The sequence below is a fragment of the Tachyglossus aculeatus genome, chromosome X1 (assembly GCF_015852505.1).
Source record: "Tachyglossus aculeatus isolate mTacAcu1 chromosome X1, mTacAcu1.pri, whole genome shotgun sequence".
Lineage (NCBI taxonomy): Eukaryota > Metazoa > Chordata > Mammalia > Monotremata > Tachyglossidae > Tachyglossus > Tachyglossus aculeatus.
In genome coordinates, this window is record NC_052101.1 from 104206788 (window position 1) to 104229597 (window position 22810).

The window sequence follows — 22810 nt, forward strand, 5'->3', positions numbered from 1 at the left end:
ATTTGGAATACCGGGTAGAGCCCCTGAGCCACTAATTCATGTCTCCCTGCTGCAGGGTTTACAACAGGGTGAGGAAAAACAACTCACTAATCAAACATTATTGGTTCCAGTATACTAGAAGGATATCCTGAAAGGCCAAATGCCACAATGTTTAGTCATAAGGTGTCAGAAAATGCAACAGGCTGAAAGTGAACCGAAATGCACACTACAATTAACTGTTCATCTAAGTGGCAATAAGGAGTCCGAAAGTTTAACAAATGAAAAAAGGAGACATGCTCAGCACTCACTGAAGCATCTGTTGCGGTTCTGATCCAAAATGCGACAAGGAAGTTGACTGCCAAATGATACTCTGTGGCTGACTGCTTGATTTGGCCTGTTTCATTAAAGTTTGTTCAAGACTTACCTTCAGAACAACACTAAATGCCCAGTGGGTTTCATCTTTTCCAATGATAAAAGCCATTTTTTTTTTGTCTCCTGTGGGTAGAAGGTTATCACCATTGTTACCTGGCTACTCATGAGAGTTTTGACTGCCTGGCTGAGAATCTTTCCCTTAGCTCAGACTGAAGTTGCCATCACATCTGTATCCAAGTTAATGGATGGTGGAGTACCAACCACGTTTAAATCAATTAATAAATCAATCAATAGTATTTACTGAGAACTTACTGTGTACCAAGCATTGTACCAAGCAATTGGGAGAGTAATAATAATTGTTCTACTGTACTACTGTTATATTTTACTATCCCAAGCGCTTAGTACAGTGCTCTGCACACAATAAGCACTCAAAAACAACTGAATAATTGTGATATTTGTTAAGCACTTACTATGTACCAGGCACTGTTCTAAGTGCTGGCATAGATACAAGCAAAATGGGTTGGACACAATCCCTGTCCCACATAGGGCTCACAGTCTTAATCCCCATTTCACAGATGAGGTAACTGAGGCACAGAGAAGTTAAGTGACTTGCCCAAAGTCACACAACTGACAAGTGGCAGAGCCGGGATTAGAAACCAGGTCCTTCTGACTCTCAGGACCATGCTCTATCCACTAGGCCACGCTGCTTCTTGGTAAAACACATTCCCAGCTCACAAGGAGCTTACAGTCTCGAGGGAAACCCACTCAATGGGCTCTTCAGGAACACACACCTCCTTCAAGCCCAAGTTTCATTCTGTCCAAGTCAACAGAGCACAGAAAAGGGCACCTTGATACTTTCACTTTCAGAAGCATCCAATTCCACAATCTAACAAAACAGGAGCAGGATAGGCAGTTGCAGTGGTGAAGCTTTCTGCATATATCTATAGATAGTAAGCTCACCACTATATGGCAAGCTCCTTGAGGGCAAGGATCACGTCTCCTAACTCTACAGCACTTTCCCAAGCTCTTGGAATACTGTTTCTGCATACAGCAGGTGTTCAATAAGTACTATTTGCTGATTGATTGATGAATTGAGAAGGAGGCTAGAGTTCTGGGCTACTCAGATCAGGGATGACCTGAGGTTGACCCAGACCTCTGGCCTCGCCTTCCCATTTCACCCTCCCAAACCTGTTAGAACATGCTAGAGATGATAGACGGTCCACTCTAACCATTAGAATGGATGTCAACCATCACAATTTCTCTGAGCATCCTGTTAACTGTCAGACCCAGAATAATGGACGGGGTGGTCCAATGCCAAGGAATGGCACTGCTGATGTCCTTATATTTACCACCCCCGCCCCCGCCATCCCTGCCCAAACAGAACTGATTCAGCTTCAGCATTCCTTCACAAACATCTCCATCTTCTCAGTCAACAGCTGCTTTCCCTTTAAAATAGGCTTCCAAAGCCTCTAAAACATCTACATTCCCTTAGAGGGAGTGGTCACAGAATACAGTACCCACTGATGTGGCTGATTAGCACATCAATTTTTAGCCTGCATCTCTTCAAGTGACTGGGGCCACAGAAAAACCAAGGGGTATTCAAGTGCCATTTGCACGCCCCAGAATAAACTTGGAAAGACAGCTGCCTTGGCTTGCACCCCAAGGTCATAAGAGGGACCGAAGGGTCCCTGGATTCTCTGTAGTTGTGGATTCTAATCCAATTCAGGGGCCAGAGGAAACCAGGGGAATGCTGGGGCTCATTTGCAACCAGGGTAGTATAAGTTTCTCATGGGCAAGAAACATGTCAATTTTTTTATTCTCTATTTTCCAAACATCTAATACAGTGCACCACTCCAACTGCTCAATCAATCAGTGGTCTTTATTGAGCTTTTATTGTGTGCAGAGCTCTGTACTAAGCGCTTGGAAGAGTACAATACAACAGACTTGGTAGACACATTCTCTACCCACAGTCAGTTTACAGTCTAGTGGAGGGAGGAAGACATCAATACAAATAACTTACAGATGTATACATAAGTTCTGTGAAACTGAAGGTGGGGTGGGGTGAATATCAAATGCCCAAAGAGTACAGATCCAAGTGCATAGATGATGCAGAAGGGAGAGGGTGTATGGGAAAGGTGGGGGGGAGGGGGAGCGCTAATAGGAGAAGCCCTCTTGGAGATGTGCCCTAAATAAGGCTTTGAAGGTAGGGAGATTGGTGGTCTGGCATATACAGAGGGGGACATAGTTCTAATATTTATTAAGCACTTATTGTGTGCAGAGCACTGTACTAAGTGCTTGGGAAAGTAAAATGCAGCACAGTTAATAATAATGATGGTATTTGCTAAGCACTTACTATGTGCCAAGCACTGATCTAAGCACTGGGGTAGATAAAAGGTAATCAGGTTGTCCCACATAGGGCTCACATTCTTAATCCCCATTTTACAGATGAGGTAACTGAGGCACGGAGAAGTTAAGTGACTTCCCTAAAGTCACATGGCTGATAAGTGGTGGAGCTGGAATCCACAACCTTTGATTCCCAAGCCCATGCCCTTACCACTAAGCCACGCTGCTTCGTTCCCTGACCTCAACAAGCTTACTGTCTGGGGGTGGGGGGGGAGAGGTTTCCAGGCCAGAAAGAGGAAGTGGGAAAGGGGCCAGCGATAAGATAGATGCGATCAGAGAACAGTGAGGAAGCTAGAGGAGCATAGTGTGGGGGCCAGACAGTAGGAGATCGGTGAGATCAGATAGGAGGGGGCAAGCTTTAAAGTTGATGGTATGGAGTTTCTGTTTGACGGGCAACCACTGGAGGTCCTTGAGGAGTGGGGACCCATGCACTGAATGGGTTTTTCGAAAAATAATCCGGGCAGCAGAGTGAGGTATGATATTGAGTGGGGAGAGACGGGAGGGAGGCAGGGAGGTCAACAAGGAGGAAGATGTAGCAGTCAAAGAGGGATAGGATAAGTGCTGGGATCAGCACAGTAGCCGTGTGGATGGAGAGGAAATGACGGGTTTCGGCAATGCTCAATGAGGACTTAGCGGAAAGCTCATAGGCCTACAGCCAAAGGACCTGGGTTCTAATGCTATTTCTGCCACTTGCCTGCTGTTGTAGTAACCCTGGGCAAGTCACTTAGCTTCTGTGTGCCTCAGTTTCCTCATCTGTAAAATGGGGATTAAATTCCTGTTCTCTCTCCCTCTTAGGCTGAGCCCCATGCGGGACAGGGATAGTGTCCAACCTGATTATCTTGTAACTTTTCCAGTGCCCGGCATGTATTAAGCTTTCATCAAACACCACAATTATTTTTAGATTAACCAGGACAGTCTCTGCTTTATTTTCATGACTACATTTCAGAATCATCTTTGCCATCCCTCTTCCCAAGGAGAGCAACCCCATCTTCTTTTGAGCTGGTGAGTCTACTGTAGTGGTCTCCAAATAGTCCACAGCTACATTACATTATTGGAGTCTGTACTTCAGTAGGTCTTTAAAGTCTTTACCATCCTGACCCATCGGCACCTACACCCAGGTACATAACTTTGATATCCTTCAGACTTAGTGTTAGCCATTGCACTGGGCAGAATCTGCAAAGCGATTTGCAATCATTAATTATTTCGTGTTGGCCATTGCACTGGGCAGAATCTGCAAAGTGATTTGCAATCATTAATTGTTTCCTTTCCAGTCATCTGTATATAGTAGTTCTTAAACCACCATTGAAAAAACCTATTGAGTTGGAAGCGTTGCTGAGTGGTTCAGAAGCAGTATGATGCTAGCCTCTAGATGCCTCAATGCATCTTCACGTCTTGGGACAGAGAAGAGGTTCAATAGGACTGGACCTCCTCTACAACCTGCTTCACTCTCATGGTGATGAGAAAAGTGTCAGATGGGGCACTTTCTACTTGGACTCAAGCAACCACACTGTTATGGAGCAGCCTAAGGATCTTGGAGAATTTCTCAGGACACCAGCACTTGCTTAGAAATTGTTCTGATATGTAGCTGGTGCTGACTGTTTCTGAGATGTATATGATGTGATCCATACATCTTTCAAGTCCCAAAGCTAGTTGTGGGCAGCTAATGTGTTGGCTTATTGTTGTATTGTACCCTCCCAAGCGCTTAGTACAGTGCTCTGCACACAGTAAGCACTCAATAAATACAATTCAATGAATGAATTAATGAGTGAGATGCTACTGTTTAAATCTTGGGAGCATCAATCAATCATACTTATTGAGCACTTCCTGTGTGCTGAGCACTGTACTGATCAATGATGCCTCTCTATTTGGGAGGCAGAAAACAGTATTAGCAATTATTGGCTGATGTTTTAAATATTTGCTGACCAGCAGTAAACCCAAAAATTCAAAAGTAGCATTACACACAGATACACACACACATAACCTCTTCAGGGGCATCAATATTTTAGGGTATCTCTAAATAATCAATACATCAACTATCATCAATGGTATTTACTGAGCACTTAATATACAAAGAGCTCTGTACTAAGTGCCTGGGCAAGTATAATACAATAAAGTTGGCAGACACGTTCCTTGTCCACAATGAGCTTACAGTCTAGAGGGGTTATACAGGTGATAAGAAAATACCTTGCAATTATTGCAACAACAATGGAAAGATTAATTCAAAATAAAAAGAATTCAAGCTCTGCATCATTCTAGTAGCAGGTCCCACTCCCTTGCTACTCTCACTCTCCCTTTAATTTGTGAAATACTGAATACAATGTAGCTTCATATTAAAAATTAGGCTCAATTTGTCACCTGTGATTATAATTGAAAATCCACACAGTAACTTTAAGAAGTCCTCCCTTCAACAATTTGGAAAATCACTCTGATCCTCGGAAAAACTGAAATAGGATCATCTGACCATATTCAGACAAATGTATAAAAGCTTAGATTTTATAGGGGAATGATATATCAAAACTGAGTTATATTCCTACTGCACAAATCAGAAATGAATAGGGCCAAAGGTCCAGCCATAATCTATTAGTTTCCAACTCCCCAGTCAACTTTAGGTAGAATCACAATTCAATTGTCCCACAGAGATGAGAATATATACTGTACAAATCTCCCTCCATCTATAAAAATGTAGGGTAAGACACACTTGCATCTTGCTGGCTAGAGGCATGTTAGTCCTCAAGCTCAAGGAACAGGCCCACCAACTCTGCTATAGTGTGCTCTCCCAAGTGCTTAGTATAGCGCTCTGCATGCACTAAGTGCTCAATAAATATGATTGGTTGATCATCATCATCAATCGTATTTATTGAGCGCTTACTATGTGCAGAGCACTGTACTAAGTGCTTGGGAAGTACAAATTGGCAACATATAGAGACAGTCCCTACCCAACAGTGGGCTCACAGTCTAAAAGGGGGAGACAGAGAACAAAACCAAACATACTAACAAAATAAAATAATAGAATAGATATGTACAAATGAAATAAATAAATAAATAGAGTAATAAATATATACAAAGCAAGCCTGTTCAATTACTCATCCCCCATTTTAATCTATCAACTATGCTTGAATGGGCAAACACTTTATCCAGGTCTACTCCCATGGGAATTCTTAGAGAATCATTTTGCTCAAAAGGTAACACCCCCCCGCCCGCCAAAATGCTACCACTTGAAAGCTGTTTCTGATTATTTTCTTGGGACGTTAATTTTCCTGAGAAAAGTTTACTTCCTATTTCTTTTTGATGGCGCTGAAGTAAAGGCCACTGAAACATTCTTGAAGAGGGAACTCAATGAATCTGAGTTCGGAATATTAACTTCTGTGGGAAACTTCCTACTCTCTTCCAAATGTTGCCTGACATTTGTAAAGTTGTCTGAATCTGGCAGAATTGTGGCCAGAACTCACAATGGATGGTGCTGGTCTCTATCACCTCAGAATATAACACAACTATGGGAAGGCAGGAACGCCATGGACAAAGACAGCAGGGAAAAGGCTCTTTTTTGAAAAGCATAGGAGAAATTTCCAGGAACTCATAAAGAAATTCTGGTCTGGGCTCTTAAGCTTATAATTGTAGCGTACGTGCTTCTTGCTGTGACTAGTTGAAAGGAAAGCAAATGTGAAGTTTCCTGAATGTTAAAGAAAAATGAGTAAATGCATGTATTTTCAAGTTACTCATCTTGCTTGAAGCAACTAATTCACAGACATTGAGTCTGTACAAACATCATCTTTTGATCATTTTATTGCTGGCAGACTTAATTCATCTTCTTTGTTGACAATATATGGTCATATCTTGCAGCCTGTGTCTTTTCCAATGCACCGCGTAAAATAACATTGGGAAATTTTTCTGGGACCACAAACTTGTTTATACAATGAACGTCTCTGAGGTCATGCAAATATTTTCAGAATAATGAAAAATATTGTAATTCAAAATCACTTCAATGCTCAAATTACCAATCTATATAATGTCTACAAAAAATTCATGTATACATCTAGGCTTGGTTTGAAATCTTTCCTCATATTTGCCAAGAGATGAAACTATTTGAAATGCTTTTCCACTGAAAGTTGTAATGATTTCCATTTTGTGCTATACAAAGTGGAAATCATTCTACTCCTCTCCAACTGCTCAACTATACAAAGACTATTAAGTGTGCAAAGATACTGCTCATACTAGTGCCAAACATTTTTCTCATATTTACATAACCCATATTTTTGGCAGTGTTCTCCCAAACTCATAACTGAAATGAGTTCAAAAGAGTTATTTAAAGCAACAAGCACAGCAACTTGCTAACAAGCCAGGGACTGGGTATCTACAAAGTCCTGGCTCTTGGCAACAACTACAACAGCCCCTGAGATCACAATGGGCAAATGTCAGTCCCAACCTGAAAGAAGGAGATGTTATGACAGAGATGGTGGCTTTAAAAGCCTCACTGACAATTCTGAACATCCCTCTCCACCCAACCCGATTGCCATTCTGAGCCTCCCTCAACTACAGTGGAGAATTTTAAACTGTTATTTCAACAGCACATTTCTCAGCAACTTTTTTTCTTTTTTGTGAAGGGAGAATGAAAAATAGTAAAAAAAACCCCGGTACTCTGCATTGTAATATCATTCCACTTTGTTGGAGACGCAGAGTGGCCTAGTGGAATGAGCACAGGCCTGGGAATCAGAGGACCTGGATTCTAATCCTATTTCTGCCACATGCCTGCTGTGTAGCCTTGGGCAAGTTACTTCACTACTGTGTGGGGGCTGGGATGTAGAAGGACAGAAGGGAGGTGAGGTAGGAGGGGACAAGGTGATGGAGAACTTCAAAGACAATAGTGAGGAGTTTTTGCTTCATACCGAGGTTGACAGGCAACCACTGGAGATTTTTGAGGCCGGGGGTGACATGCCCAGAACATTTCTGTAGAAAGATAATCTGGGCAGCAGAGTGAAGTTTAGACTGAAGTGAGGAGAGACAGGAGGTTGGGAGGTCAGAAAGGAGGCTGATACAGTAATCCAGTCGGAATAGGATGAGTGATTGTACTAACGTGGTAGCAGTTTGGTTGGAGAGGAAAGGGCGGATCTCGGCGATGTTGTGAAGGTGAGACCGGCAGGGTTTGGTGATGGATTGGATACGAGGGGTGAATGAGAGAACGGAGTCAAGGATGACACCAAGGTTGCGGGCTTGTGAGATGGGAAGGATGGTTCTCCCTCCCACAAACTTCAGAAGTTTATGAGAAGCTGAAGCAGCATGGCTCAGTGGAAAGAGCATGGGCTTAGGAGTTAGAGGTCATGGGTTCAAATCCTGGCTCCGCCAACTGTCAGCTGTGTGACTCTGGGCAAGTCACTTAACTTCTCTGTGCCTCAGTTACCTCATCTGTAAATTGGGGATTAAAACTGTGAGCCCCCGTGGGACAACCTGATCACCGGTAACCTCGCCAGCGCTTAGAACAGTGCTTTGCACATAATAAGCGCTTAACAAATACCATCATCACTATTATTATAAACTGTGAACCCCATGGGGTACAGGGACTGTGTCAGACCTCGTTATTTTGTATCTACTCCAATGCTTAGCATACAGAAAATGCTTATCAATGATAATAATAATTACTATTATTACTATTACCATAGCTTGAATTCACTAGGAGTCTCATTAACTAAAAGAGACTCACCTCCTATTACGTGGATAGGATTTAAGACAAAAAAAATTCCAAAAATTTTCAATCCCTGGGCTTCACCCCTCTCCCCTCCTCACAGATCTTTAGGATGTCAGCTTCAACATTCCACACATATTGCCTGTATTATGCTCCCTCGTTGTGGGCAGGGAATGTGTCTGTTATCTTGTTATATTGTTATATTGTACTCTCCCAAGCGCTTAGTACAGTGCTCTGCACACACTAAACTCTCAATAAATATGATTGACTGACTGATCCACCCACTCTGCAGGTCCCCCAAAGAAATATCGTTGAACTGACTGGCTTCCCGCTGAATTAGGAAGGGAAGAAACATTTTATCTGTCTCTTCCCTACTTTTCTTTTCCACACCCTCTAATCTTTCTTGTTTGTTGACTCAATTTCATGAAATTATATAGGGAGAACCAGAGAATGTAAGTCAATGGAGAAAAAAGTTGATTATTAAATTTAAAATCATTGTCTACAAAGAAATGTACAGAGTAACCATATCATTTTCAAATCTAAGTAAAATTCATGCAAATGAACTGAAAAGGAGCAGGTTAAGATGGAGAAACATCCCAAAATGTCTATGAAATGCTGGATCTTCCCTGTCCACATCGAGTCTCTACAAAGACTTTCTCTTACTTCACCTAAAGAGAATAATATGTAATCATAACTATTTCAATCACAAAAGAACTGCACATCCTTCATAGAATGAAGTTGAATGCAAAAATGTTGCAACCAGTAAATATTTTGGATGGCATGATCTAGATTAAACTCAAAAATGGTTGATTGTAGCCTCATTCTCTAAATAAAATATAACTCCCCCAAAACAAAAAGCTACTCGTTAAAAAATTAAAGTTGAAGAGTTGTCCTTCGCATCCTTAGAGTAGATGTAGCTACTATGGTTGCTATTTTAAATGGGCATATATAAACTTTGCTGTTTGCTCATGTTTTTAGTTTAAAATCAAAATTACTTATTAATCCCTTTCCACATTGGGTCTAAATATAAAATATGTACAGGAGGCATAAATATTTTATATAAATAAAAATGCACATTTTTGCATCAAGCTCACCATTCTCTTATAGAGCTAAAATGGCCTGATGAACAAAAATGGCATCTGGTTTGAACCTAACATAATCCAAACTGATCTTAACCCACATGCTCAAAGGTTTCATCGATTTTAGTTATATAATATCCAAGACACATATCTGGCTTTAGGGCATCCTGGTTTTGGACTCTGGGTAGTAACCACGCTGTGGACAATACATCTCTGAAGGCTTCAACCAGAATTTATTCATTACTCCACTGCTGAGCCAATTACCAAGGTAATTTAGGCCCCAAATGGACTTTTTCCCTTACTGTTCAGTTAACTGAAATTAATAACAGGAATAACAGTGGTGTTTGTTATATGCCCAGCCCTGTACTAAGCACTGGGGTTGCTTACAAGATAATTAGGTCAGACACATTTTCTGTCCCACACGGGACTCCCAGTAAAAGCACAGGTATTAAATCCCCATTTTACAGGAGAGGAAACTGAGAAAACAAGAAACTTGCCTGAGATCACCCAGCAGGTAGGTGGTAGAGCCAGGATTAGAACTCGGGTCCTTTAACTCCCAGGCCTGTGCTCTTTTCCCCTAGTTCAATGATTTGGAGAGCCTGAATTGTCTAGATAGTTGCCACAAACTCCCACTTTGCCCATGACCGACTTTGTACTATTATGTCTCACTGGCTCCATGACACCTCTCTCTGCTCTTGCCATTCTCTTATAGAGCTAAAATGGCCTGATGAACAAAAATGGCATCTGGTTTGAACCTAACATAATCCAAACTGATCTTAACCCACATGCTCAAAGGTTTCATCGATTTTAGTTATATAACTAAAATCTGCTGGCCAAAGTGAAGGCAGAGGAGGTTGACAGCTACTGCTCCACTGCCGCTTCCCCAGGTTGGCCTCTACCCTCTTCAAATGTAACAGTTCCTTTTAGGATAATTGCTGTTAGAATTCTTTAAAGCTTCCTGAAGATCAGTGGCACACAAGTATCCTGGAAGAGTTCTGACCCCAGGAAGTCACAGATGTGCATAATTTGAAGACTGCAGTCAGCCCAACAAAGACTGCTAGACCCCGAATTAAACACTGTAGAATATTAACAAGAGGCTGAGGTTCCCAAAGTTTCTTACTCTGACTTTAAATCAAGTTACAGAGCACTGGAAAGGAAAGAAGGAAAAACGAAAACACTAAAGGGGAATGGTACCAGTTAGCAAGTCCTCATTGTGTGGATCATCTAAAGCAGAGCTGAAATGAGGTAGAAAGGATGAGAATAAAGCACAGAATGTTCAAAAGATGGGTACATAAACAACAAGAAGTTGAAATGTGACCAAAAAAACCCTAAAACAAAGAGTCACTATTCTGATCTAAAGTTCCTGTACACGTGTTTTGGGAGAAGAACATTCAAGTCACATTTGTAAATATTCAGGTTCTGTACCACCAGTACAAATACAAAAAAAAATATAATGGGAAATGGCATCAACTTTTAGATCTTTAATAGAATGCTCTTCCATTATACATTATTAATATTTATATCACAATCATTATTGTTGGTACTGCTGAGTTTTTTAATCTAAGATGCCCATAAAGTGTTTGTAATTTTTATAGTAAATAGAAATTCATTTTCCAGAAGTGTTTGTTAGCATTTGACTGATTGCAGTTTGAAACATTTATAATCCTATCTTGTCAGATGTCAGTGGTTGCTTTTTATTTTGGTTGGGGGAGGAGAGGAAGGAAGAATACAAATTAATTTCTTTTCATAACATAATTCTTGACCATAACCAATGACTTCTTCAAAATGATTTTTCAAATACTGCTAATCTTACCTTGTTCTGTATCAGTGAGTTCCTCAAACAGTTCACAGTAAAACAATACAACACAAACAGTTTCTTTGTTCTCTGATAAAAATGCTTCCCTGGCCACCCAAAAGTATCTCAGATCCATTTTCTAAGTCTTTAGAGGACTTATTAATACTAGATTGTCTGAATCTAGTAATAAGTAGCTCTGATAGCATTCCTTTTCCTAAAAGATGTCTCAGACAAGCTTACACAAAGTGTTCTTTTACATTATACAGTAGTGAACTTTCATCATTGGCCACTGAATACACAGTTGCTACCTTAATTTGCATGACGCTTTGCACAGCAACATGAGTTTATTCTATTCCTTTTGTTTGCATGAATAAAATATGTAGCAAATGTGATTACTCTTTCCTTAACTATATTACCTAGTCTTCTTTTATTAAATTCAGTTATAAAACTGCTTAGACTCTCAATATATTCAGTAAGGAATCTGAAATCAATATCTAGCTAATAAGTAATAAATTAATCACTTATGACAAAACATTAATATTTGTTTAATTTTTTAAATTGTAGTTGTTAAGCACTTACTAGGCACCAGGCACTGTACTAAGTACTGGGGTAGATGCAAGATAACCAGGTTGTACAGAGTTTTACAGGTTGTCCCTGTCCCATAGGGCTCACAGTCTTAATCCCCATATTCAGATTGGGTAATTAAAGCAAAGAAAAGTTAAGTGACTTGCCCAAGGTCACACAGCAGACAAGTGGTGGAGCCAGGACGAGAACCTAGGTTCGTTGATTCCCAGGATCCATGTGCTTTCCACTAGGTCAAGCTGTTTTTGAGAAACCACCATAATCCAAGTGGCCAAAAAAAAAAAAAAAAATACACAACTCAAAAGGACTGCAGACTGCTTAGATGTAAGCTTTAGAATATATATGGGGATTTGATTCATGTTGCTTTATATGTCAACCCCTTCTTGTCAAAGCAAAACAATGCTCATCAAAAACATAAATACAATGTCTATTTATTGGATGTTGCTATGAAAATCTTCAAGGCTACATAAAACATCCAATATTTTTTTATCCAAAAGTCTCACTTAAATGTAAACCCACTGTTTGACATCTAGGATCACCCCTAAAAGATGAGTTATTCTAGAAAAACATAAACAAGGAGTTTCCATAACTCATTCCTCCAAGGGAATCCAGGGAGTCAATCAGTTTCCGGAAATTTGCCTTGGGAATCCTGCCCCAAATTGTACTGGTCAGCTGGATGTACTGGTGCCACATTTCCAGAATGGGCTCTTGGACAGGACAAGAGGGATGCGGTTGAACTAACATTACACCTCTGCCTACCCAGGGCTCTGAGTCCCACGTGGACTCAAACTACAACAGGGCATCTCTCCTACAAAAATAGTATGAGGAAACGCTACATGCCCCTCACAGAGCTGATCAGTGAAATGTATTTGTTTGGGAGGTGATCTTTCTTCTAACTGCTGCTTGGACCTGCTTTGCGATACCTGAAGACTTCTACTTAGATCATCACCCAAGGGAAAAAAAACACTTGGGTCTCTAGCTCTCATCTTTGGAGTTCCATAAAAATATTGATTCAAACAGCTCACTGAAGTCTGAATTTCAAGAAAGTAAAAGTAAAGGGGCAGGGGGTGGCGAGTCCATTTCTCAGGACTCTCCAACACTGTCACTCTCATAAGGTTGATACTTCCAAAGCAATCTTCACTGCATTAAGCTTCGGTGATTTGTCTGAATTCAATTAACATCCAAAAAAAGTATTATGGAATTTGTAACATATGTTTAATAATATATTAATGTTAAATTACATGTCAAAGAGATATATCTGAAACCATTCATAAAGATATGATCCTTCAATTAAACCCATAGTCCTCTCCCTGGTCCCTCACCTGCACCTCTTCCACTCTCTTCCCCTCAACCCCTCCATTCTCAGCCTCCAGCCACTTGCCCCTCCCCCAAACCCTTTTTCCCCTTCTCTCCTCTCACCATCTGATCCAGTCCTCCCTCCCCCCACCCTTCTCCTCTCCCCTTCCCCCCTCCTCTCCCCTTTTCCCCCTCCTCTCCCTTTCCCCCTCCTCTCTTCCCCCCACCCCTCTTCTTCCCCCCTTCCTCATGCCTCTCTCCTTTCCCCCCTCCTCTCCTCCCCCCTGCCCCTCTTCTTCCCCCCTTCCTCACTCCTCTCTCCTTTACCCCCTCCTCCTCTCTCCTTTACCCCTCCCCCCTCTTTCCTCCCCTCCTCCTCTCTCCTTTCCTCCCCTCCTCCTCTCCTTCCACCCTCCTTCTCTCCTTCCCCCTCCTCCTCTCCTTCCCCCCTCCTCTCTCCTTTCCTCCCCTCCTCCTCTCTCCTTTCTTCCCCGCCTCCTCTCCTTCCCCCCGCCTCCTCTCCTTCCCCCCTCCCCCTCCCTCCTTTCCCCCTCCTCCTCCTCCCTCCTTTCTCCCCTCCTCCTCCTCCCTCCTTTCTCCCCTTCCTCCTCCCTCCTTTCTCCCCTCTTCCTCCTCCCTCCTTTCTCCCCTCTTCCTCCTCCCTCCTTTCTCCCCTCTTCCTCCTCCCTCCTTTCTCCCCTCTTCCTCCTCCCTCCTTTCTCCCCTCTTCCTCCTCCCTCCTTTCTCCCCTCTTCCTCCTCCCTTTCTCCCCTCCTCCTCCTCCTTTCTTCCCTCCTTCTCCTCTCTCCTTTCTCCCCTCCTCCTCTCCTTCCTCCCCCCCTCCTTCCCCTCCTCCCTCCTTTCTCCCTCCCCTCCTCCCTCCTTTCTCCCCTCCTCCCTCCTTTCTCCCCTCCTCCTCTCCTCCCCTCCTCCTCTCCTCCCCTCCTCCTCCTCTCCCCCTCCTCTCCCCCTCCTCCTCCTCTCCCCCTCCTCCTCTCCTTTCTCCCCTCCTCCTCCTCTCTCCTTCCCCCCTCCCTCCTCCTCCTGCCCTCCCCCCTCCTTTCTCCCCTCCTCTCTCCTTCCCCACTCCTCCTCTCTCCTTCCCTCCTCCTCTCCCCCTCCTCTCTCCTTTCCCCCTTCACTCTCCTTTCCCCCCTCCTCCTCTCTCCCTCCTCTCTCCTTTCCCCCTCCTCCTCTCTCCTTCCCCCTCCCTCCTTTCTCCCCTCTTCCTCCTCCCTCCTTTCTCCCCTCTTCCTCCTCCCTCCTTTCTCCCCTCTTCCTCCTCCCTCCTTTCTCCCCTCTTCCTCCTCCCTTTCTCCCCTCCTCCTCCTCCTTTCTTCCCTCCTTCTCCTCTCTCCTTTCTCCCCTCCTCCTCTCCTTCCTCCCCCCCCTCCTTCCCCTCCTCCCTCCTTTCTCCCTCCCCTCCTCCCTCCTTTCTCCCCTCCTCCCTCCTTTCTCCCCTCCTCCTCTCCTCCCCTCCTCCTCTCCTCCCCTCCTCCTCCTCTCCCCCTCCTCTCCCCCTCCTCCTCCTCTCCCCCTCCTCCTCTCCTTTCTCCCCTCCTCCTCCTCTCTCCTTCCCCCCTCCCTCCTCCTCCTGCCCTCCCCCCTCCTTTCTCCCCTCCTCTCTCCTTCCCCACTCCTCCTCTCTCCTTCCCTCCTCCTCTCCCCCTCCTCTCTCCTTTCCCCCTTCACTCTCCTTTCCCCCCTCCTCCTCTCTCCCTCCTCTCTCCTTTCCCCCTCCTCCTCTCTCCTTCCCCCTCCTCCTCTCCCCCTCCTCTCCTTCCCCCCCTCCTTTCCCCCCTCCACTCTCCTTTCCCCCCTCCACTCTCCTTTCCCCCCTCTCTCCTTCCCCCCCTCCTCCTCCTCTCCCCCCTCCCCCTCCTCCCTTTCCCTCCCTTTCCCCCCTCCCCTCCTCCCTTTTCCTAGCTCCCTTTCTCTCCACTTCTCACTTTTCCTTCCCCTCCCCACCTCTCCTCATAACTGCCTCTTTAACCCTGCCTGGTATTGTGCCTTTTTATATTACTAGAGCATTTCTATAACAAAGAATATTTCATTAGCACAACATGTTATTAAACTAATGTACATATGTCACCGAATGACAAAACACATCCAAATTACAAATGGTTTCATTCAAATTAGAAAAAAAGTACCAGAATCCTATTGTATGGTTTTCCATTTGGCTAGCTCAACTAAGTTCTGAGAAAAACGCCAATAACCCAGTCCAATAGAATGTGACATTCAGTTTAATTAGCACACTTACCTCTAAACAATGATTTTTAAGAAGGAGGCAACAGAAGTTGACAGAGCCACAAAAGAAGTATTTAACAGTCACTTTCAGTCACCTGGCAATAGAAACGGATGACAGAAAAGCTCTGGTGACCCAAAGAGAGCAGATGACAAAAAGTAAAAGGAGTTGAGAGATGTTCTGGTTAAATCACCAAACACCACAACACATCATTTCTTAGATTTTCTCCTCTGCTCCGCCTTGTTTCCATGCCATTTTTCATACAATTCTAACACCTAATTAAAAAGGTCAGTTAAAGCATGTTAGACTTCAACCCTTCCACTGCACATAGGAGGGCTGCAAAGGTTTATTGATGGATGATGAATCAAATGAACAGTTTTCTACTGAACAGTTAACAGGTTAGGAATTTGAGTTCTGTCCTGCACTCCTATGGCAGTGGAAGAGGACATTAAGAATTCCAAAATCATTGTGTTTTAGAAGAATGCAGAGTTCTTCATGTAAAACTTGCCTTTTGCTTCCACTCTTGACTTACCTTGACCTCCCTCTGTTGCTCCATATGAAAGACCTGAACTAAAGATACGAGTATAGCAGTGAAAAAAATCATGTTTGAGGACAAAATAGGAATCTGAATTATGGATAGGGCTGAGAATCACGTCAACGTTGCCGTAGTTCCACTGCTCTCTTTCACCCCTGTGGAAAAGGAACAACTTTGCAAGGCTTAATCTGATTTCACTGCTTTTTTCCCCAAATCTAATTCTGCATAATTATCTGTGCGTGCACATTCATGCTGGAGTGGAAAATGCAAAAAGGTTCTGAATGTTATGTCACATACTGCAGGTAGCAAGTCTTTTCAATCTGGAAGATATCAAACGAGAAATCAAACCCAGGTTGATACCTAACTCCTACCCTCGAAAATTACCGCAGCCTGGGGCAGGGAAGAGAAGTCATCATCATCATCATCAATCATATTTATTGAGCGCTTACTATGTGCAGAGCACTGTACTAAGCGCTTGGGAAGTACAAATTGGCAACATATAGAGACAGTCCCTACCCAACAGTGGGCTCACAGTCTAAAAGGGGGAGACAGAGAACAAAACCAAACATACTAAAGTCGTTTTTCTCTCTAGCTGCTAAGCCAATCCCCAGTTTCCTCTTGGCACCAGGAGCAAATTAGGAAAAGTTCTCCATGCATTTTTTCACTGCCTGTTCGCCCAGCCTCCCTGGAAGTCTGGGAATTCAACTCTATCCCAAGCTCTCTCTCTCGGTGACGGGGATTTGCCGCGAAATCAATCAATCAATCAATCATATGTATTGAGCGCTTACTATGTGCAGAGCACTGTACTAAGCGCTTGGGAAGTACAAATTGGCAACATATAGAGACAGTCCCTACCCAACATTGGGCGAAAGGCATGGGACTTGCTTGCATCTCTGGGTGCAGGACTTGCTTGCATCTCTGGGTGCGTTTTCGTTGGGTAACCTCCCCGCCTGGGCGAGTTCTCCCACCCCTTGGGGTTTCACTCTTGGGAGCCTTTGGCCAAACTCCTTCTGCCTTGCCAGCCATGCCAAAGGTTGGGATTTGGCCGACCCCTCGTGTTTCAAAAAGGGGTGTTCCTCTGGCCTCTTCCCGCCCAAAGAGGAAGCGTTTAAACCCTTCCCCGGCCCCCGGGGAGCTGGCCAACTATGGGTTTTCTGCCCCAGCCCGCAACCTGCCGTGCCATACCGCCCTGCTTCGCCCTGGTGGGCACATGTCTGCTAGCTGTGTGTGTGTGTGTGTGTGTGTGTGTGTGTGTGTGTGTGTGTGTGTGTTGGGGAGTTCCTACGAGGAAAAGGGCAGCTAGCAGAGCGGCTGCGATCGAGGCAGCCACGGGACAAGCCTCCATCCCCCAAGCTCGTCCGAGTTGGTCGGCGTGAGCCGCGCGGGAAGGGCGAGGTGCGTGACTGCCTCTGGAGCACCATCCTGGGTCCGCTTTCCCCATCTCCTTTTCATCTTGCCAGGGGACAAACTTCTTTTTTTCCTCCCCCCAAAGACCCGCTCGCCCCTGCTCCCCCCCCCTGGGGCGGAGGAGGAAGAGAGGAGGAAGAGGAGGCGGCGGCAGCCCCGCATGCCTGCCCGCGCTGAACCCTGAAAACCGCAAGGCTCGGGGCATCCTCCCGGCGACGGTCCTCTCTCCTCCGGGACTCGGTGCAAGTCCAAGAAGCGCTTCCCAGCCCGGCCCCATCCCCGAGGCCGGTGCGGGGGGACTGACTGAGTGGTGCCGTCCTCCCCCTGGAGCCTTACCTTGGCGAGCAGTTCAGGACCACGGACAGATCCCCGGGCTTCGGGGCAGCGGGAAAGCTCCCTACTTGCGCCCAATCCCTGCGTGGAAGCCGGGGCTCGGCCGCTCTCCCGGCTCCCCGCCCTCCTCCTCGGCTGCTCAGAAGACCCGGAGCAGCCGAGCCAAGGCGGGCAACCCCTTCGGGCCGGTCGGAGGCCCAGTCGGGGAGACGCAAGCAGAAGGCAAATGCGCTGCACCTGCGGGGTGATGGGCCTTAAGTAGGAGCGGGGGAAGCACGCTCTGGCCCCTTTAGGTGGAGGCGGCTAGGGTACCGCCTCTATGCCGGTTGTCGTTGCCCACAGTCCCACCTTCCAGATCTGGCTGGTGGCGGCGTGGGAGGGATCGCCGTTCCCAGGGAGTAGCCTGGAATGGGGAACGTCAGAGATTTCGGGGGCGGGGGCCATTTGTGACCACCCGGGCAACCCCACCCCCTGGAGCCCCGGGGAGCCTGGAGGATGAGCGAAGAAGCCCGCTTAACCCTTTCCTTCCCGTGGTTCCGACGCAGGCGGTGCCCGCTGAGCGTTCCCGGGGGCGAGTTGGGCTGGGCGGGCTCGGTCGCCCCCGGCCGTCCCGAGCATCAGGGGGAGGGAACTTGGCGAGACGGAAAGACTCTATCATCATCATCATCATCAATCGTATTTATTGAGCGCTTACTAGGCGCAGAGCACCGGACCAAGCGCTTGGGAAGTACAAATTGGCAACCTATAGAGCCAGTCCCTACCCACCAGTGGGCTCACAGTCTAAAAGGGGGAGACAGAGAACAAACCCAAACAGACTAACAAAAGAAAATAAATAGAAGAGATATGTACAAATAAAACTCCATAGCTAAAGAGTCGCACGCTTTCCTCGGCGAAAACCGAAGGGTTGGGGCATAAAGCGTGGCGGGCAAAGGTTGCAGCCCTGCGGTCTTTAGTAACTGAGTTTGATTTCAAATGGGGTCCAGAAGGTTTTAAATTGGAGGGGGAAGCGGTAGTTTGATAAGTTACCAACACTCCTGGCACTCCGTAGCATGTGGGCCGGAGATACTGCACGCCCATGGCTTCAGCCTAAATGCGATGGGGGAAGTGAATGAATGAATGTACGGGAGGCGGGGAGGGGGAAGCGCAAGGTCGTTGCTTTTTCGCAGGACTTTCCTCCCTCCAAACCACCCTGTAGAAATGCTGATTTTTGTCAAACTACTCTCTTGGGTTTAACCAGAGGCTCAAGAGTCTGACTGTGAGAAAATAGAATCACCACAGCCAAGCCTTGCTGGGATGACTTCTTGGTAACTCCAGGAGGAGCCCCAGGTCCTCTCTTGGGAGGTCTGAAGGGAAGAAGCACCTAGGCTTTTGCTAAACCCTATCCGTTGCCGTCTACTGTATTGCCTTAGGCATGCAGCAGTCTACACACTCACACGATCAAGTCAACACGCTATGACATGAGGGACTGTCTCTATATGTTGCCAATTTGTACTTCCCAAGCGCTTAGTACAGTGCTCTGCACATTGTAAGCGCTCAATAAATATGATTGATTGATTGATTTCCACACTGTTGATGAGAAGAGTGCTAAAATGAAAACAAAAAATAATGTAAAATGGCAATCTGGTGCTTTATGCCCCCAAGATAAAAACAGCCATTTATTTAACCCGGGGCGATTTCTCCCTCCTCCTAGAACTTGGAAATTCAGATATCTTCGTGCATTGAAACATGCGCATACATCGACTGCAACCCTATGACCTCTGAAATTAAGCTAATGTTCTAGAAGAGTTTTTACCTTTTTTGACTTTTCTGACGGCATTTTTTTTGGTATTTTTTTCATTCTGTGACAATAGGAGATTCTTTTTTGATAGTTCAATTTGATAACGAGGGTTTTTGCCTAATCTGAGCGGCATGTTGACAGAAATAGAACATAGGGGGCACCGTTTCCAGTATAAATCACGAACCTAATGAAAGGAATACACACGAGTGATTTTTTTAAATAAGCAAAATACATAACCGACCAGGTTTTACTTAAAAGAATGGCCAACTTTTTCTGGTTAATTAATGGGCCTATACCACTTTCCTATTTACAATAATGATTTTGAAAACTTTACATAATGCAAAATGTCTGAGACAAGTTTCCAGGAAATTCTCTGACGATTTGTGAACCCACGAGGGATATTTGGGGAGGGGGTAGTTTTAGGTTCAAGCAACCAACAAGTGCAAGGAATAGGATACGGTCTACGTGTTAGCCCCTGTAGACACCGTCCACCCTTCCAAACGGACTGCGTAGGTTTATCCCATAGGAAGAGCACTTTCCACCGAGCTTTGAACGTTTAACATTAGCAGAGAAGATGTGGAACCAAGAAATAGTCTTATTAGTCGCTACCAGTTTGTAATTGAAGAAATTCCCCATGGGGGGGGGGGGGGGGATTAAACATTAGTACAGGAAATCATATTTATCAAAAAAACTGGGGCATCCAGTTCCAATTTCCACTGCCCATCCGCGCCCACTGTTCAGTTCCTCTATTTGATCAGCACCTCCTCAGGGAGTTGCGTCTAGTTGAAGATTCACTTAAACTCCATTCCTTTTTTTTTCCTAATGGCAATGGAGAGCAGATCCTAACGGCGGGAAGATCAGTTTGACATCAAAGACTGCTTCCAAAGCGAAAGGGAGCCGTGGGGGGGAGGTTGATGCGTAGAAATCAAGTCTCCCGGAGGGGGAATGGTTTGTTTTTAGCTTGGGGTTTTAGCTAGGGCTGGCTTGATGTGAAAACAGCGGCACACGTGGATCCCCTCACATCCGGAGGCCTGGCCTCGTGTCAGCTTCTTGCCAGGGGAGCACGAGATCGGGATTCGATCTAGGGAAACGCTCCAAGAGAATCAATTAACGCCGCCGGCAGCAAGTTCAATAGCACTGCACCGAGGCCCACGCCCAAAGTGTGCATGAATGAATCACTCATGAGCACTTGCAAACAATTATCATTCCCGATCAATTGAGGAGGGCGCAAGGTTGGGGGGGAGCAAGCAAAAATAATAATAATAATAATAATAATAAACATCTCTCTGCTTCAGCCTGCCGGAGTTGCAGCAGAGAGCTGCTGAAGAATCCAAAATGGTATTTTAAGTTTTAGAGTCGGGTCGCTTCTGCTCTGGGAAGCCTCTGCGCCCACAAGGTCACCTCATAAATCCAGGTATTGTGATATTGCGCTGCAAATCCGTACCGGGCATAATAACTCTTAAGGGAAATCAACTCGGAAAACGCGTCCGAGTTTTTCAAAGGTGCATGGGCAGAATGCATCATTACAGCCAGGCTCAGCATGCAACAGTTTTGCTAAATCCAGGGAGGGAGAGAAGGATCTCTTTTCTGCCCCTCCCACCGCTCAACCCCGGTTGTACCGGGCTGAAAAGTTGTCAGCCAAGGGCTGGGGGAGGAAGGGGACCACGGAATGTCGTTCGGGAAAGAGATGGCTTTTTTGACAACATCGGATTTGGGTCGATTTTTACTGTACAGTGTCAATCCAGTGGGAGTAAAAGGACCAAAACCCTCTTTGTTGTAAATAAGCGCATAAATGAGGTCATTCAAAAGGAGGGGAAATCAGTCAGACAAAATACACCTTATTAAATCGGATTTTATGAAAAAATGATCAGACCCTTAAAACAGTCTCTGAGTGAGTCTCAAAATTCAGATTTTTCATTTGTTTTGATAATTGCCTCAAATATCCTTTTGGTGGGATGATAAATGGGTGTGGGCAGTTTTAAGATCAGTTGAAATAGTGATAAAACATCACAGATTTTAAAGTCCTGCTGACCAGCCTTCAATAGTGCATTAGTATGTAATTGTGCTAGATGATAATTCTGCTGCAGATTCAGGGCATAGGAATAAAAATAGTTAAACTGTGCTAATGATAATTAACATACAAAAAGCTATATGCCTCCAAATGCCCTGAAGGTAGTGATAAGGCTCATACCCTATCCTAATCCTCCTCGACCTCTCAGCTGCCTTCGACACTGTGGACCACCCCCTTCTCCTCAACACGCTATCCAACCTTGGCTTCACAGACTCCGTCCTCTCCTGGTTCTCCTCTTATCTCTCCGGTCGTTCATTCTCAGTCTCTTTTGCAGGCTCCTCCTCCCCCTCCCATCCCCTTACTGTGGGGGTTCCCCAAGGTTCAGTTCTTGGTCCCCTTCTGTTCTCGGTCTACACTCACTCCCTTGGTGACCTCATTCGCTCCCACGGCTTCAACTATCATCTCTACGCTGATGACACCCAAATCTACATCTCTGCCCATGCTCTCTCCCCCTCCCGCCAGGCTCGCATCTCCTCCTGCCTTCAGGACATCTCCATCTGGATGTCTGCCCACTACCTAAAACTCAACATGTCCAAGACTGAACTCCTTGTCTTCCCTCCCAAACCCTGCCCTCTCCCTGACTTGCCCATCACTGTAGACGGCACTACCATCCTTCCTGTCTCACAAGGCCGCAACCTTGGTGTCATCCTCGACTCTGTTCTCTCATTCACCCCTCACATCCAAGCCGTCACCAAAACCTGCCCGTCTCAGCTCCGCAACATTGCCAAGATCCGCCCTTTCCTCTCCATCCAAACCGCTACCCTGCTCGTTCAAGCTCTCATCCTATCCCGTCTGGACTACTGCATCAACCTCCTCTCTGATCTCCCAACCTCGTGTCTCTCCCCACTTCAGTCCATACTTCATGCCGCTGCCCAGATTGTCCTTGTCCAGAAACGCTCTGGTCATGTTACTCCCCTCCTCAGAAACCTAAGTGGCTACCAATCAATCTGCACATCAAGCAGAAACTCCTCACCCACGGCTTCAAGGCTGTCCATCACCTCGCCCCCTCCTACCTCACCTCCCTTCTCTCCTTCTCCAGCCCAGCCCGCACCCTCCGCTCCTCTGCCGCTAATGTCCTCACCGTGCCTCGTTCTCGCCTGTCCCGCCATCGATCCCCGGCCCACGTCATCCCCCTGGCCTGGAATGCCTCCCTCTGCCCATCCGCCAAGCTAGCTCTCTTCCTCCCTTCAAGGCCCTACTGAGAGCTCACCTCCTCCAGGAGGCCTTCCCAGACTGAGCCCCCTCCTTCCTCTCCCCCT

General features: G+C 45.6%; 1 protein-coding gene across 1 annotated transcript in view; it reads right to left on the reverse strand.

The window, feature by feature from the left end:
• The window catches only part of CNTN4 (contactin 4), a 910670-nt gene extending 892501 nt beyond the window's left edge, over nt 1–18169 (reverse strand). The window contains exon 1 of the mRNA XM_038772663.1: nt 17707–18169. The gene's annotated coding sequence lies outside the window, so the exon portion shown is untranslated. The remainder of the gene's footprint in view (nt 1–17706) is intronic.
• Nucleotides 18170–22810: the final 4641 nt, after the last annotated feature.